We start from the raw sequence: 17,936 nt of genomic DNA, 5'->3' as shown, positions 1-17,936 counted from the left end.
TTACTAGTACAAGAACGTTGAATTTAAACATAGCTTATATTGACTCATTATTTAACAGAATTCCTTGTTTCATATAAAAAGTTTGAGTACAGTAAAAACTGAAATTTTATAAATCGTACTTGGTAAATTACTGCAACGTAACAATTTTTGTAATAAAAATCAAAAGTTTCCCTCGCTTTTATAACTCAGAATATTCATTATATTGTTGTAAGGAATAGTCCATTAGGTACATGTATTTGTTTTACATGAAAACAATAAAATACAAGGGACTGTGATTAATTGTATCTTAGGACTATTAAAACATTAAGTAATGAGTATATTTTGGGAGGTTACGCTCAATTAGACGGGTCAACGATAAAAAATAAGCTTCTGTGATCCAAAGTAACGATATTGAGATCTTATAAACGGTAGGACAGTAAATGTAACGTAGAGTAATTAATTAAAATGTGAAATAAGACGGAACACTTACAGGACAATTAAAATTTGACTATAATATAATTAGAGTTAAAAGCTTTAGGTCAGCCGGGTTCCTATGATACCGGGATTGTTGGATTGATGTGTTAAATCGTTTAGTATTGAACTGGCGGTTTTATTAGCAAAAAAAAAACTGGGTCGACAGATGGGAACGTGATCACTGAAAACGAGGTTTGCTTGATAAAGTGCGGCAGACGGTATAATGACGTGGAGAGTTCGAAAAAATCACACACAAAAATATATGCTTGATGTTATTAAACCGTTTATACGGAACCCCAGTCTCGTTAATATTATAAATCGTATAGTAATTTAAGTTATGTTTGAAAGTAAGGATAAATATAAGTGATGGTAAACATGCCTAGCTCAGCTGCTTGATAGTGAACTATGTTTAACGAGCGTTTCGACAATAAAGTTATATGTTTTTGCAGCCTGAACTAAGCTGACCTACTAAAAGATTAATTGAATTTTATAAAAATCTTTTCATAACCAAAAACAATTTCTAATGTGTTCAATGTTCGCTGTGAAAGCTTCAGAGTAATAATGGGTTATGTATGTCAGAAATTTAATTACAAACGATTAAGCGTTAGGTAACCTCGTTCAATACGCGAAGTTACTGTTTCAATGCTATTTATTCTGGCATTGTTAGCGCTGCTGATTGATCGTTACTCCTACCCGTCTCAAACAACAATTCCACCCTTACCAAAGTGAAACTATGTTGTATAAAATTGATACAATATGTCCGAGGTTTTGCCTACTTATATATTTTGCAAAGGTTAAATGCTTTTGGAGACAATCTACAGAGTTCATTAGTGTAGAGTAATAAAATACTCGAAAAATTCGAATAATTATTGAACGGTAATTACGAAAAACAACGTCTGTATACGTAGATATTAAATTTTAAGCATAGTAGGATTATGAATATTTAAAAGTGAGTAACATAACATAGCCTTTATAACATTGTCAGTAACAACATATTCCTATGTTAAAGTCGTTTCCGTGCGCCGCTAAACCTATTCAGGGCAATTACCTTTAAGATCGTCTTTTCGCATGACCGAGGAGAATCAAGTGGACTATCCTCCGATACTGTGGAAAAGGTTTGGCTATTCAAGCGTACTACTTAAATTACATATAAGATTTAATTTTTATCTGATTTTTAATTCATATTGAAAATATAAGACGATATATTATGTTTTTAATTAATTTAAAAAAAAGACAGACTTTCAAATAGGTACTATTGATTTAAGTATAATTAAACACAGTTAATGAGTCTAACAAAATATAAAAATCATGAAATTATACCATTATTTAAATTCTCACATGAAAAATCAATGGGATGGCAAATTCTTTAGTCTAGGACTAACGATCGCTTACACTAAAAGTTGAAATTGAATTGGATCGCTAGCCCAAGTTGCATTCTTTTCAATAGACCGAACAGTGTTTTATATAAAATTGAATAAGTGTAATTAATTATATTAATTTAGTTTCATACTCTCAAATGATACCCAAAAAAAAAACAGTATTATTTTAATAAGAATTATAGTATACCTGTTGAAAGAGTAATTAAATTGAAATATATATGAATAAAGTGAGACGATTAGTAACCACTCAAACTCTACTGTAGTTTGCAATATGGTAATGTTGTTAAGATCTTAAAAGTTATCTCAAGATATAATAATATTCCCACGTCGGTATTTAATTTCGTTGTAATTAAGAAAGTTAATTAACGGCCGAGTTTAAGATAGCATTATTACGAAGTTCCCACAGTACACAGAGATAAATACTACCTTAGAAATCTGATTGCTTCTTTGTTTAAGTTAAATGTAATTTTTAACCGACTGTGCCAAACAAAAGAGAGGTTTGTGTTCTTGATCTGCTGGAAACAGATTAAGGATTTGGAGGAATTTTGTACATTTAGATTCGGTTTGGCTTTGGTTTGAAGTCTGATAATAATAATTATAAATGCTTATTTCTCATAATAAGATGTTGATTTAAATTTTTTTACATAAAATAACCTCTAAGCATAATAAATTGAAAACGTTATTAAGACTATTGAATTGTAAAGAAACTGTTACTAATAAATATCTCCGTGATTGTTTTTTTATATATTCAGAGTCCTCATTAATTTCTAAACATGTGAATATTGCTACGTTTAATTATACAAAACTTGACTTATTTCTGTTTAAATTTTAACTACTTCTAAATAGCCGTTATGTCGGAAGCGTCCCTGGACATAAATAATATATTGCAGATTACTTAATCATTTTCACAACTGATATCTAACACTAGCATCTCCAGCTAGCGATGTCACCCACGGGATAATTTGAAGTTAAAGAACAAAGAAACACAGGTTTGGTGAGAGAGTGAAATAATGTTTACTTAAAGCTTTTAAATTCATTTAATGCTGTAGTATGTACTTCATATGTTCTGTGAGAGTGTATTGTCCAGATCAACCTAGTTGCATGAGTTGCAGCTCATGTAGTTTTGCTATTATTATATAGCATCCAACATTAAAATGTACTTACATTAACATAAGTGCTATTCCAGTAAGAGTTTCCCTCGAAACATCGTCATTACTCATGCTCTGTAACCATTTAAAGAGATTTCAGTTATAAATTTCAACTCAGTTGCTATTATATATACTATCCTTAGAACAAGTTTGAGTCCTGAACGATAAAACCGACAGTTTGTCGGTTATCCGCTCGTATATCACATCTTACATTCGTATCTCCGTCGGAATTAATTGAAAACTTTGATACTATTCGTTTGAAGTATTCGTAAACTCATTTTAATGTTACTGTTATCCGAGCCTCTGTTATCATCATTACGCCTAAGTAGCGCAATACGTTACGAGAATCATTTTATATTCTTTTCAAAGAGCTCATGATTGATAAGATTTTTCTCTTTGATAACACAAAGCATGTGTTTTACCTCATGTTTTTCGTAATGTTTAAAACAAATGAATGCTACATGTATATTATATTTTATAAAAGTGTTTGTAAGGAACTGATTGTTAAAATGTAGGGTTTTACTTTAGATTGGAGTGGGTTTACCAGTAGATTTTTATCATTAAAATGTCATGTATAACCGGGTGTGAACATTAGTGATAGTGTTGTAAAACATTTACAACTCATTGGTTCTTCATTTTAGTCATGCATACGTAGGTTTGTAATACACTGGGTAATTGTGATTAAAAAACAAGATATCGCATAAACTTATTAATTGAATTAATTTTGTTCAATATATAGCATTATTTAAATTAGAGATTCATAATTATAAAAATAATTATGTATATACAGAAATTATAAAATACTTTTTTTTTGGTACTAATTTAATTTAATTTTATAAAGTTAAAACTTTTTCTAACTATATTATATTTTCAAAACGAGAAATACAATTCTATCCGAAAGTACATAGTATAAGTTTTTATAATGTATGTATGTATGTCACAAAAATAACGAGAGAACGAACCGTGATAAACGAAACACTCACAACCCAATGAGCTTCAATCCCCACACCTTATAACATCTAGGTAAAGTTGGAACTCACTGGGATATTATATATAAGAACATGTGACCATGACCTAATATTTTCCAAATATCCATAAATAATAATTATCATTATAATAAATAGATTAAAATATCTGAAAAACAATACACATTTATACACATAAATAAGTTTTTAATTGTACTTTAATTTTCTTAAAATATACTACCTAATATTTGATTATTTACATACTTTAAATGTACAGTGAATCATTACCTCCGATTACTTTAATGTCTTAGGAAATTAAAATCTGACATTCAGTGTCATGTAATACATAGAACATATTATATTTATACGTCATTAATAAATAAGGTGTTTGCTTATATGTAGTGTTCATATTTGTTGATTTATCAACATTTCCACACTCACATATATATATTATATAGAAAAAATACATTGAAAATTCAACTCAGTGTGATCACGATCTAACTTGCTCTACTGAAACACTTTCAGTGGGTGAGTCGCGTCACGTTGGACCGCACGTGTGGTGACGCCTTTATACTACGAAACTATTGTTTAGTGATTCAAGGATTTCACATGTAAGTGTTAAATGCTCTTACATATTACAAACACAACTTAAATTTCAATTTAGATTTTTCATACATTTATTGAAATAATCCATTTAAGTATTATCTCAGTACGTACTGACCAATCTTTTTTTCTATAGCTGTTTTCTCTATGGGTAATTGTTGGTAGGTTTTGCTATAAAGTAATAGGTCCCATTATCACAGCTCTACCTCCATTGAAGCGGGGCTCAAGTCAATTATGCAATGTGCATATTGAATACAAATTTAATTTCTATAATACTTAATATAATGCGATAGATATTTTTACTTATACATATATAATTTTAAATCAAAATCGAATTTCCTTTAAAGACATGATTTCACTTTAATAATTTATCGGCATTTCGATTTTGTACGACATAATTCACATTTTCTTTATATGTACTATTCGTAAACTTTGTTTTTACAAAAGTATTTTTGAGAAAATCATATAAAAAGTATTTGTACGTAGTGAACAGAGAGGAAAACTTAATTTTAAAATGAGGTCATAAAGTTAGTACTTGAATTGATTCTTTAAAGATATATATTCATATGGAAATTACCCTTTAAAGTAATGCGATCAAGCAAACCAAGGATACTTAAATGTTCTAAGTACGTTATATTTGGGAGAAGGCCAAGGTAAGGATCGAAAATATCTCCAAGTTATCGAGAATGAAGAGATTAAAAGTTTATGTTTAATGAGAATCTGTTTATTTAATAATTTTTGGTTGATATTGGCGCTGACTTGGTTCAGTTTTCTATGTCATACTTATACAGTTTCTAAGAACAAAAGATTTTTTTTTCATATTTCACGGTATAGACCCATGCGGTCTGAAACTATAACGCCCTTGGCCCCATTCTATTCTACTTTCACGTCTTCCCCCTACTGCGTCGTCTGTACCCTTTAATATCCTAACTATAATATATTAACTGCTTTAGAAATAGATTTGTTTACGCATCTTATTCTCTGAGCAACGCATTAATGCAGATGCGATAATGTATATTGTACATATATTAAAACGAATTGTTTCTGTTACACGAATATAGCAACATAAAAAAAAACTCACAATTTATGCGTTATAGTCATAAAAATAGATTAAAATAGATTCGGATTCTTGTATTATGATGATGCTTTATGGCGAACGTAAGTTATGTTTTTTTAACGTAAACCACTCAAATTGTGTTTGTGTTTTCATGATAGTTTATTATAAAATTAGATTTAACATACAATTAAAGATTCTTAATGAAATCGTCGTTTGCTGATAAATGTGAGACGGAACACTTTTTGGGACTTTATTAATTATTTTTCTGCACTTAACTTTAATGAATTACAATAAAAAAACGTATCTTCTATTCTCGATCTTAATTAATGAAATATTTAAAACATTAAGTTTTAAAAGTACTAAGGATACATAACGTTATACACCCACTACCGTCCCACTTTGTTCTATAAACATGCCATTTGTGGCTTAAAAATAAATTTAAAAGATATCCTCATAGAATAAATGTAATTGTGATTGATTGTATGATTTGGTATGTCGGTGATTCCACGTTATCATCCAAGGACACGTCCTTAAATAATATATTATAGACATGAAGTATATGTAAAGTAACCGCAAGTCTTGTAAGTGATTTGTTCGCTAACAGATACCGCGGCCATCTGGTCTTCTATGACGCAATTGTGCTGAAACTTGTGGGATGTACTGAAATCTGTAAAGTTAACGAATCCCAGCATCCGCTCACAATTTAAATGGAACGTTCGAGATTCGATTGTTTTCTAGAAATACTATAAGATATATTCTGGTCAATTTACTAGTTAATTCTTGTATTTTATTCCTATATATTAAACAGAATAACCTTACCTAACCCATAGCTATAGCTGTGATCATAGAAATATTTGAAATAAATATATAATCATTTATTAAATAAATTAAAACTCACTTCCTTTCTGCTTTAATCACTTATCCAAACATTCTCTCTTAAGGAAAAATATTTTAATAAAGTATTTATATGAGATATTAAATTTTTTTATATTTATATGTTGTTGTACTTTTGCTGTATATATATACTAATATTGCAGCTAACATAAAAAAAATCTTTATATTCTGACTTGTCTGTTACACACTGCCTTTTATCTAGAAAACCGCCGTTAGTACGCTGTTTTTTTTTTCATGTCTTTGTTTTGTATTAAGGTTAAGGTTAATATTTTTTTATTATCATATTCATATCTAGAAAAACATTTATAAAATAAAATAGAAATAAAATTGTTCAAAATCTCTATTTCCTATAGAAAGATCTATTTCAATTTCATAGGAAATAAAAGCTTCGTTTTTATAAAAGAATAATAAACAATATCACAGGAAATATCTTAAACAAACAGTGCTGTGGTTTCGTTTTGTTACAGATTTAAAATAATGAAAATAAATATATGAAACAGTAGTTCGTTCATTAGTTTGTTATTCTAAACGTAAAAATAATGTATCCAATTCATGGGTGCCGGGTCCATCGCGTTGCAGGGAGAGGAGCTTCAACAGTGCTTGGGACTTGCGACCCAGGTGTAGGTTTAAGAGACTGATCTAACGCGCGTTAAACGCTCACCTCCACCGTCCAAGCTCCTCCCTCTACCTAAGCAAATTTGAAAAGAACCCTTTAGGGCTGCCTTCGAAGTACGTTCCAAGAATGAATTGATATTAGTTCTAGATAGGCCCAAGTCCGTTAGTAGGTTGTAGAGAGATTTTGCCGTTAGAGTTCTCGCTCCCACTTCTACTGCGTACAAATCCACGACGAACCTATTTCAAATGAGTTCGTTAGTGAGCTCGTTATATTTATTGACCGTGATGGCATGGTCTTTGGGAATGTTGGTTTCCCAAGGAACTCTAAGCCCTATTATCAGAAGGCGCTTCAAAATTAGCGAATACATAAATATGTCTGGTCTGGAGGACGACACACAAATATCCTTTGGGATATTATATTGTTTCTCATACATATCCATTATTATAGTTCAATCCGAAGCCGCTTAAAGGATAGTTTAAGGCTCCACGTTTGATTTTGTAGCCCTACTGCTTTCTCTCACAAAACCTTGCTCGTTTGTGGTTATTTCCATTTGCGCTCTGGCTACCGGAAGACTAACCACTTCACATATGATTTCCAGAACCCTATCGTGACGACGCGAGTATTGACCGCTATATTGGAGTACCTTACATCCCATCAGTAAATGCTCAGCAGTTCCAACTGCCTTCCCACAGATATAGCAAGTTTTTTCAGTACTTTTACCCTTATGTGTACAAAATTAATTACCGTAAATTGTAGGTTAATATGAAAAAAAAGTGGACTTTATATATGTTCAAAAAAAAAATTACAAATTTTGTACGATCACAAATAATCATAACCATTTACAATATCATTATTGATCTCATCAAACCTCAGAACTCCGTTTGATCGGTTCCAATAATTGTGTAAAATTTATATATTTGAACCGAAACTTTTACCTTGTACAACGTTTTTACCCTGAGTAATTTTAATAAGAATTAATTCTACCAATCCGATAATGAACGTTTCGTTTATGAAATAGGTAATTATAACCTTGTAGAATAATGAAAATATGTTCATTGTTTATTACTTTAGAAAAGAAGTAAAGAAAAGCAAAGAAAAATAACTACTTTTTATTTATTTCAGTTAAATATTATAATTTAATTATAACTGAGAAAAGGATTGACATATATGTATATATATTACCACCTGGAAATAATATACACAACGTGATACAAATATCTGATTTTTAATACCTTTTTTGCACATGATTTATGTAAGGTAAAGCCTTTGTCACACTTCCAACACATAGTATAAGCTCGGATAAGGAATTTAACATCAAAGAGTTCGCTTTAATCCAAGCAATCTGAGAACTCAATTTCATAAGTTAACTTGACAAATATGAGAATTTCCTCAATATTTAAATGTTCTTATAAAATTTATAAAAGGAAGGAAGAATATTTATGGAAAACAGAATCATCTCCTATAGCAAATAAGCTAAAGCGACTTCCTATATTTATGATATCGTCAATATAAGTGATTAAATTTGAATAGGTTTTGTCCATCTATCGAATAGGGCAACGGAGAATTTTACGTTTGATTTTGAACCTAATGGTGATTTGTTTAGTGTTTCAAGTTACCTAATTATTTATTTCTGTGGAACGTATTTAGCATTCAATAAACAAAATGCAGAAGATGATTTGTGGAAAGGAAAATTAAATCATATTATTCGTTTCTGGTTCTGCCCAGACTCCGTTTATCGTGTCCAAAATATCCTGACAGAACTTCGACAGGCCAAGAGGAACGAGGAAGATAAGCGATGGGTAAACCTATGATAACCTCTCGCTGTCATAGGAAGTTTATGGAAATGTTGAAAGGCCTCATTATTATGACAAATAAGACTTTTACTCGAGAATCACTCTCAAGAGAAGGCTTGCTCAAAGAGTTTTGTACGACAAAAATTCCTAGGTTTTATTTTTCACATTTGTGGGAAGATATTTCTACGCAGTAAAGTTAGAGGTCCTGGTCAATTAAAAATTTTAAATCTTTTCTAATATCAAAATGAAGTTTATTTCGTAACATTAATAAAATAATTTTTAAATGACTCTTCAGTAGCCTTGGATCTTTCTAATACACTTACGATGGGATAGGTTTGAATAAGTCACCTAATAAGAAAAATATTATTCATTTAGACTTTGTTTAAGCTTCTAGTATTCTATTCAAGACTATTTAACGTTGAGAATACATAAAGAAATATTTGTATTATGAATATAAATAAACTAAAGGCAGACGTTTTATAAACAAAGTATGCGAAAATTATAGCCATGACGTAATAAATCAAGTTCATAAAATGGAATCTGTTAAATATTTCATATTATTTGAATTTAAAAAGACTTTACTATAATAACAACAAGCCATCATTTACACGAATTTAGGAGGTTAAAGTTACATGAAAGGGAAAACCCACACGGATGTGTTTTGTACCAGATTGAGAGACTCACACCCGACCGTGTCCATTAAAACTTTTGTTAAAACTTTTTATGTAAAACAAATAAAATGTTTACACGTAATTCTAAAATAGAACAGAAGAAACTTATTGGATCGTTTCTCGTTTTTTATATTCTGTGTGATCTTTACATTTAAACATAGTATATGTTACATTTGAATACAAAACATTTATTAAAACAAACATACTACACGTCGGATTTAGAGTCACTTCATCGTTTTTAAAACAGTGATGTCAGCATTACTGCTGCTACGAATGCCTTTATTTTTGATTATCGTCGGGCTCTCAGGCTTTTGAAGATAATCTCGTAAACAGTTTGACGAATCCTTTATTTCGAAGAGGTCTGATCCCTGCAATGGATCGAGCGGTATTTTTAATCTGCACCCTCGCCTCTATTTATACCAAGCAACTCATTGTTGTAACACTTGCACAGGTACGCAGGTGACACCTGATAATTTTAATCGTCCATAATTATATTAATGACGTAATTAAAAGCTTCTCGCTTCGATATATATATTCATTTCTCAATGTCATTCAAACATTGTGACCAATGAATCGAATCATAACGATATCACAATCAGTGAAAGTTTATTCAAATATTAAATTTAAACATTATCGGAATCTCAATAGAAGCCATTGGTTTGAAATTGTTCACATGAAAAAGGTTATTGGAATTTGACATTTTATTACGACAATTTCATAAAAGGTTCGGAATAAAGGGCAAATACTTTGTATCAATAATTAATATTTGGTAGACTATTATCAATTAATTAAAATTGAATTATAGGAGTACATTATCGTTTGTCCTTTGTTAAATTAAAAGCCTTCATTAAATATAATAAGTCATAAGCTGAAGTACTTAAGTTATAAAACGAGATTATAAAAGAAAATGTGAAGTTCAACAAAATAATTTATTACGTACGTACGTTATTATTATACATATGATTTAGTTTACTGAAACGTTTGCTTGAATATATAAATCTAGAGTATTGTTTGATTTCACTATTTGAAAATTTTAAGCTCAGTTCGCAAATCTAACAGAGAAACTTGTGGAGCCTTCAGTGGATGAGAATTTCCCGCGCATACATACCTCGTTGGTTGAGTGCGTGCGACAGAGATAACACCTGAAGGCTTCGCGATAGAGAGGGACGGCGAGATACAACCTTCCATAGAGTTGTCGATATATGGTTTGGTATAAAAGCTAACCGAACGCTGTCTCTGAGAGTATTACATGATGATTTTGTCTTCAAAATGAAAAACATTTTCTTAATACTGTATTATAAGAAACCATTGATTAGATATGATTATTTTATTTAAAAAAAGTAAAAAAAAAATAGTATAAATAAAGGAATGTTGAAGAATCAAAGTTTTTTCAATAAAATTATTTACCCAAAGTAAAAGTCCACTGAAATGATATTATTCAATATTTGACGAAGTTTTGGTATGACTCGCTATTTGGAAGGGTTTGGACGATATAAAAAATAATATTAATTACATACAAAATCATTATATTTCGAATAAACAGCGTTTAAATATTTCAAAGCTATTGTTAGTTTTCTTAGCATTTCATTTTAATGCTTTTATATGTTATGATTAGCCAATTTCTGTATTATTACCTATCAACACATCTATTGACATAATCTGTGACGTCATCTCAGCTTAAGTTCAGTCTCGCGTCAGCCGTCCAACGGCTGTGTGTGCTGAAGTTTGTTTTGGTGAGTGTCATATTCTACGCTTATACTTTTGTTTTGTCTTATTGCTTAATAAAATACATCTGATTAATATTTACAAAGCAATGGTTCTTATAATAATCATAAGTACATTTGTATATTTAAAATCTCATTATCCTTTATTATATATATATTGCATTATTGAAATAGAAATTATAAATGAGCGAGCATTTCAATGTTACATACATATGTACGTATATCGTACATGACAAAGCAGATGCTTAACTATTTAACTAAACAAGCGACGAAATTGTTTGTACCGATTAGGTATATAAAGACCTGAGTATTGTTTATATTGAAGGAAAATGATTTTCACTTTTAAAACCCCGTGTAGAGGGATAAATACGGAGGGCGAAAACGTCAGTGAGAGCCTTCATGCTAAATACCTGCCATGACCATTTGGTTGTGCTGAAAATGATGCGGAAGACTGAATACGTTATAAATATAAATATGATCTGACATGTTTAATATATTATAAATTTTCTTCATCATTTTTATTTAATAATAACAAAAAGCTCTCTTGATTGCATCTAGTGTATTAAAAATGATGGTAATTTAAATAAGTTATCAGCCCTAAGTCTAAGTATAATTTAGTCGTTCAACCTACACACATTCGGCTCTTGATCAAATTCAGTTGTTGTCATTTACAAAGAATTTATGAAGGCAACAGATATTACGTTTTGTAATTTGGATATCTTTTTCTTTGAAAATCTTTCAGCTACGACGGTCCACCGAACTCGATATTGATATAGCGTTCTAGGAATTAAAGAAATATTAACGTAATAATATTATAACTGCTCTCTAGAAAAAATATTTGACTGAAACAACGATATTTTAAAACTTGAAAATATACCAAGATTGATTAACTGTGAGTCCAGAAAGTTTCAATTACTTAATGCAGTATATTATGCTTTAATTCCATTATACTTCAGTTTATAGTCTTATCTAATAACCTCGTTATTTTGTCAGAGCACTCTGATATTAATTTATATATTAAAACTCTTTGGTCTACATATAACATAACGATGCTATGTGTACGTAATACTTATATACTATGTGTGATAATTACTTTGTGTAAAGAAGTCGACTGTGCAAAAAAATTGTTAAGTTTTTGTATGAACACAAGTGCTTGAGGGCTAATTTTTACTTTCTGAATACGTAATTCTGTGAAAAACCCTGTTTTTATAGAAGTAGTTTTTAGTCGGTCGTTATTAAATCATTATAAATATTTAAAGTACCAATGTAAAGCATCATTTTCAATGTAAAGCGGTGTTTTTCTCGTGTATTTGAAATTACCGAAACATATAAACGATAAAAATTAGACTCAACTTTATCATAATTTTGATAAATAATCGTAAACATTATCAAGGTTGTATTAAAATTTCTCTGAATGGCCAATCAATGTTTATATAACACAAGGATTTTTTTAGAAAAATAAAAAAATATGAGTATATTTATTACAATGTTATACAGATATTAGAAAAACAAACTCCTATAAATTTATTATTTGTACGTCTAGAGTCTAGACGGTCTGTCTAGGCGACTAGTGGTTGGGTCTCGACTCGATAATATTGTTATATAATCGTACCGGTAAATTATTCATAAAAATAATTAAGATTAAATAATATTTATGTTTATTATAGAATCGGTATAAGTATATTATATAATTATTAATTTCTTATTTATTTTAATCTCAACTAACGACTGCTGAGAATTGTTAAAGCATACATTTTAATATTAATTCAATGTCTAAAAATTGCTCTGCATATTAACTATATAACTAATAATAACATGCATGAAATATGTCTTACTCTGATGATATTCATAGATTCATGATAGAAAAAATGAGAATGTTAGAATAATTATGGTAGAAAAAATTACATTTCTACAAAAGCCCCTTTTACCAAAAATTTCTCCAGCCTCTTTATCTTAAGATTAATCGTGTAATAATATTTTTTGTAGGTTATTTAATTACTTCCAAGTTTCAGAGCCTGAAATGAAATGTACCCAGATTACTGTTATTTATGTTTTATTCAATTAGACCTGATAGACTTATATATATAGATATACGTTTGAAATATAAATGTTGTGTTTAAAAGGAATATATTTTTCCTCGGTTCGGTAAAAAGCTTTTTTGTTTTAGTTTGTTGGAAAGGTTAAATAAATTTAGAAAGTAAATGCGAGTTTCCAAGGCCTTAGGTTCCGGGCTCACTCAATATTTGTCCTGCTAAGGATAGTTTAATTAAGTTGGATTACGTCTTGATGTAAATCGAGTAGGATAAGTTTTTTTTACGTTATATTGAAGTTTCCTAGAATATTTTATAATGTTACTGTATGTACGATGATATTTGAATCAGTTGTCAGATAGATTTTCGTCTGCTCTCTTATTAGGATATAGTTTTCAGGTTATTGATACATCTTTACCTCTCACAGAAGCTACTCTTGATCTCTCTAATCAACAATTAATCTTGCCATTTTTTCGCCTGTCATTCATTCCTTCCCCACAACGACCAAATCTATTCCGTCACCTTTTTTTTTTTATAGGCCCATATTTCAACTTCTTTTCGTATACTAGTAATAAATTTAGTAATTTTATTCACTGTTAATATTTTTATTCGTGTCTCCTGAAACACTATCGAGTATTGATTACAAATATAAAATATTACCTTTTAGATTTTATGAAATTTATTTATTTTTCATGAAATTTATATCATGAAAATAATATTTTGTTTGTCTTAGAGTCTTGTCGCCACAGTTATAATTTTCATATAATTGTTATTTTGGTATTGATGAATTATTTATTCTAAATTAATTAATTTAAAATAAAACATTGTTAACAGTATCACCACTCCACCCCTTACTTTATCATTTACAATAATTACCAAATTTTTGTCTCTCATCAATTTCTCTTGTTCAATTACCTTATACTTGGTTCTTGGACAACATCTTTTGTAAGAACAACTTATGGAATAAAATTTATAAGCTAAGCTGTTGGTCGCAGCTGGATTTCTATTTGAATATAAAGCTCACGACACCGCTCCTTAAGTTTGGAAAAAATCGGACGAGCAGTCATATTTATATATTTGGTATCAATAAGCCGTTTAAGAATAGCAGTGGAGAGGAAAAATGAAATCTGTTCCTGTTAAACGAACCTTGCTTATGAGATTTACATTTTAAAGGAGATCCATTTGAGATACAAAAAATATATTTTATATATAGCTGTTAACTATTGTTGCTATTGTAGTTTATTTTGATAGAGTTATACATATATATATATATATATATATATATATATAAATATTTTAGATAAAAGTTTTATGAGGTAAAAAATATTCTGGTTAATCTACACATATGTGTAGCTTTAAGTTGTTACGTCACTAAATAAATTTAAAGTATGACTATGTTAAAATAAAAAGTTGGTGTTCTAAGTACACAGACAGCACTTACATTAATTCTAAATAGTATTCTAAAATGTTAACAAACACGTCGAAGAGCTATTTATTTCCTCGGGACACTGGATAAAAAAAATGTATAACATTATTGTACGTATACAGTTTTTAATCTCGTTTTTGTTCGGTACATAAATAAAATACAAGCGGCTTATAATTTTAAAATGTAATATTTTACGATATTTTTCTGTTTATTTAAAATGGATACAGCCGACTTTTTAATTCATCAAGATAAGCTTTGCCTACCTCTTCTGTAATAAATAAAATAAATTACAGTTTTATTTAAGACAATATTCGGGATTCATACTCTCTGAGAATTATAGTAGATAGTAAGTGATAAATATGAAAATATTTTATTAAAAAAACGACGTACCTTCGTTCCTAATTAATTTTTGTGTTACGCAAAATTCCAGAGATCGTCATTTTAACATCAAATAACAGAAAAACGTGATATAAAGAAGGGATTTATGGAAATGTGCCTACTAATTTTTGGTTCCTGTATAAAATTCACTTAACTGTATGTAATTGATACACTCGTGTTATTTGTTAATTCCATATAATAATAACCATTAGCTGTATTAAAGACTTACTTTACTCCACTTTATTTTCGTCATCTTCCCATATATCTATTTCATACTCTATTTGCTATAAAATTAATCTCTCAAGAGTCATATCAAGGCCGAGTCAAATTAGGGTGCCCTCGACGTGGTGTTAATCAAAAACATGATTTACTGTAACGATTTAAGAGCGTAAGTTGAACGAACGGTTCATATGGTATTGTGTTTGTGAAACAAAGACCGTGTCCTATAATCGTCTTTACCGCCTGCATGAAAGGTTCATTTTCCATTGTTATAAATGAACAATTTCGAAGACGATATTCAAGATGATCTTTAACATGGTTTCAGGACACTGTAGACACTTCTTGGCAAAAAGTAATTAGTTCGTAGTACATCAAGCGTAATCTTTTATTGTATGGACCGAAACTGCTTTTTACGATGCCTTGAGGCTTTAAGAACACACAGTTGTTAACTTGAAAAAAAACAACGTTACTTATATTGAAATAAAATTACATGTAATGGTGTAGTCGATAATTTTAATAACGTCAGATTGAGACAGTATATGTTATTTTTAGTTGTTAATAACCAATTACTTGGTCACTTCGCTTTTGTCAAACGTAAGTTGCGATATAAATTATGATTAGTAACCATTCATAACCTATCAATGTTGGTCGTTATTAATTTTATTCGTAATAACTTTACTCTCGTAATTTGTAAATATTATTAAATTTCCATGGAAAGGGGAATTTCAAACGCTGAAATTCTCTGTCGGTCAAATAGTATGGCGAATATTAAAATAAAATTAATGAAAGTTATTCAAATTTATTTTACATTTAAAACAGTTTATATATTTTATATTTTATTTTTATTTGAAGTTGCTTATATGTTATATAATAATGTTTTAAGCTGAAAGTAAAACATGCTTCTTTGGCTCAGAAATTTTCAATGGCTTGGAATATTACAGAAAGTTGGATCAATGTCAAGAGGTATATTTATTACATCATCCTGTCCTAAGTGACGCGTGGCCAGAATCTCGATAATAACGAATAGCGCCGAGTCAGAGGAGAATTTCATTTACCTATGTTATGGCTTCCAGTCTCCAACACTGAGTTATTGTGATATAAGTTGCTAAAAGTATTCGACGTAGCTTTGAATAATGTTTCATGAGATGTCAAAGTGTCGAAAGTTTTAATAGTTTTTGTATATATTGTGTATGGTAAGAATTGTAACACTAATAATATAAATGTTAGTTCTGTAACAAAACAGTTAGTAACAACAGAGATGGCAGTAAATTTTAATTTGGTTTAATTAACGAGACAAAACTTATCGGCCAGCACCCTCATTGTATTTAGGAGCAATAAACAACATGGGAGGGAAAATAAAACTAGTACATTTTAATTTGGGTTTTTCTTCATTTAACCTAAATAAAATCTCGTGAGTGTTTGATTTTATAGGCTTTCTGTTCAGGAGAGATAAATAAGGACACAATTAAACTTCGCCGACGTATAAATTTATTTTAATGATCTGGACTCTGGTTGTATTTTTAATTATAACGTTCTGTCTTCTTCTTCTCTAGTTGAAAATAATCGTTATTTAACCGTTTCTATTCCTTATTCACTTACACATTGAAAATGTTTCATACAATATGTATATTTAAAGCTGCTCTCTGCTCACATTTTTCTATATTTAAACATTGAAATAGTCAACATTTTTTATTCAAAATTCCCAATGAAACCACTTCCTTCGCTGTCTATTTGTCTTGTTAACTATACAGACAATAATACCTTACTGGTTATTAAAATAAATTCGGAATTCGCTAAGATTTTTGTCATAAGTCAAAAAAAGATTGGAAATGTATTGTATGTAACGTTTTGTATGGTGTACGATTATTTTATTGTATTCAGAACACAACGTAGTTCTGTATAAGACTTTAAAAAAATCATATTCTTTAGTAGTGACAGGTAATATTAGGTAATTTTAGTCCGTACCATTTCAGATCAAGTAAAGAAAAGGCGGATATTGAAAAGTTTCATGTCTTAACGAAACTGAAAATTTCTGATAAGTTTTAACATTACAAAAGCGATCGTCACCAGTATTTAAATTACGTCATTATTCCTTAAACATTTTAAACACAACAATAAATATAGTTAATATAGTATAAAAGGAATAAATGAGTAAGTTTTCATTGTTAATATATAGGGATGTGAGTTATCTAAGTGGTCACGTAGTTGTTCACTGCGCCAGTAATATTGTATAAGCTGTACATTACATTCAGTTGCATGCAAATGAAAATCCGGCCGATTCGAATTTTTCACATCTTCAATGGAAAATGTGTCCATTCTTTATACAGTCCATAACCACTTTTCCCATTATGTTGATGTAGTTTGGATTGTTTGTGCTGAGAGATTTATTTCTTATTCATAATACAAAGGTTGTTTCGACAAAATTCGACAAAATGTAGACATATAAATAGGTCTACATTTATATACATATATGTGTTTAATTTATTCGTAACAATAAGGTATATAAGGTTATATTTTTGCTTAACTAATAGCTCGTAAGCTGTTTTTGATGAATCAAAATAATCTTAACAAAAATTTCTT

At 29.5% G+C, this 17,936-nt stretch overlaps 1 protein-coding gene across 1 annotated transcript in view; it reads left to right on the top strand.

Moving 5' to 3' along the window:
- Positions 1-4,469: 4,469 nt before the first annotated feature.
- LOC116770634 (neuroglobin-like) overlaps positions 4,470-17,936 on the top strand; it is a 49,416-nt gene continuing 35,949 nt past the window's right edge. Inside the window, exon 1 of the mRNA XM_032662189.2 lies at positions 4,470-4,556. The gene's annotated coding sequence lies outside the window, so the exon portion shown is untranslated. The remainder of the gene's footprint in view (positions 4,557-17,936) is intronic.

Source organism: Danaus plexippus, chromosome 7, assembly GCF_018135715.1.
Source record: "Danaus plexippus chromosome 7, MEX_DaPlex, whole genome shotgun sequence".
Taxonomy (NCBI): domain Eukaryota; kingdom Metazoa; phylum Arthropoda; class Insecta; order Lepidoptera; family Nymphalidae; genus Danaus; species Danaus plexippus.
The sequence above is the reverse complement of the archived record's forward strand: the minus strand, read 5'-3'. Positions and strand labels throughout refer to the sequence as shown.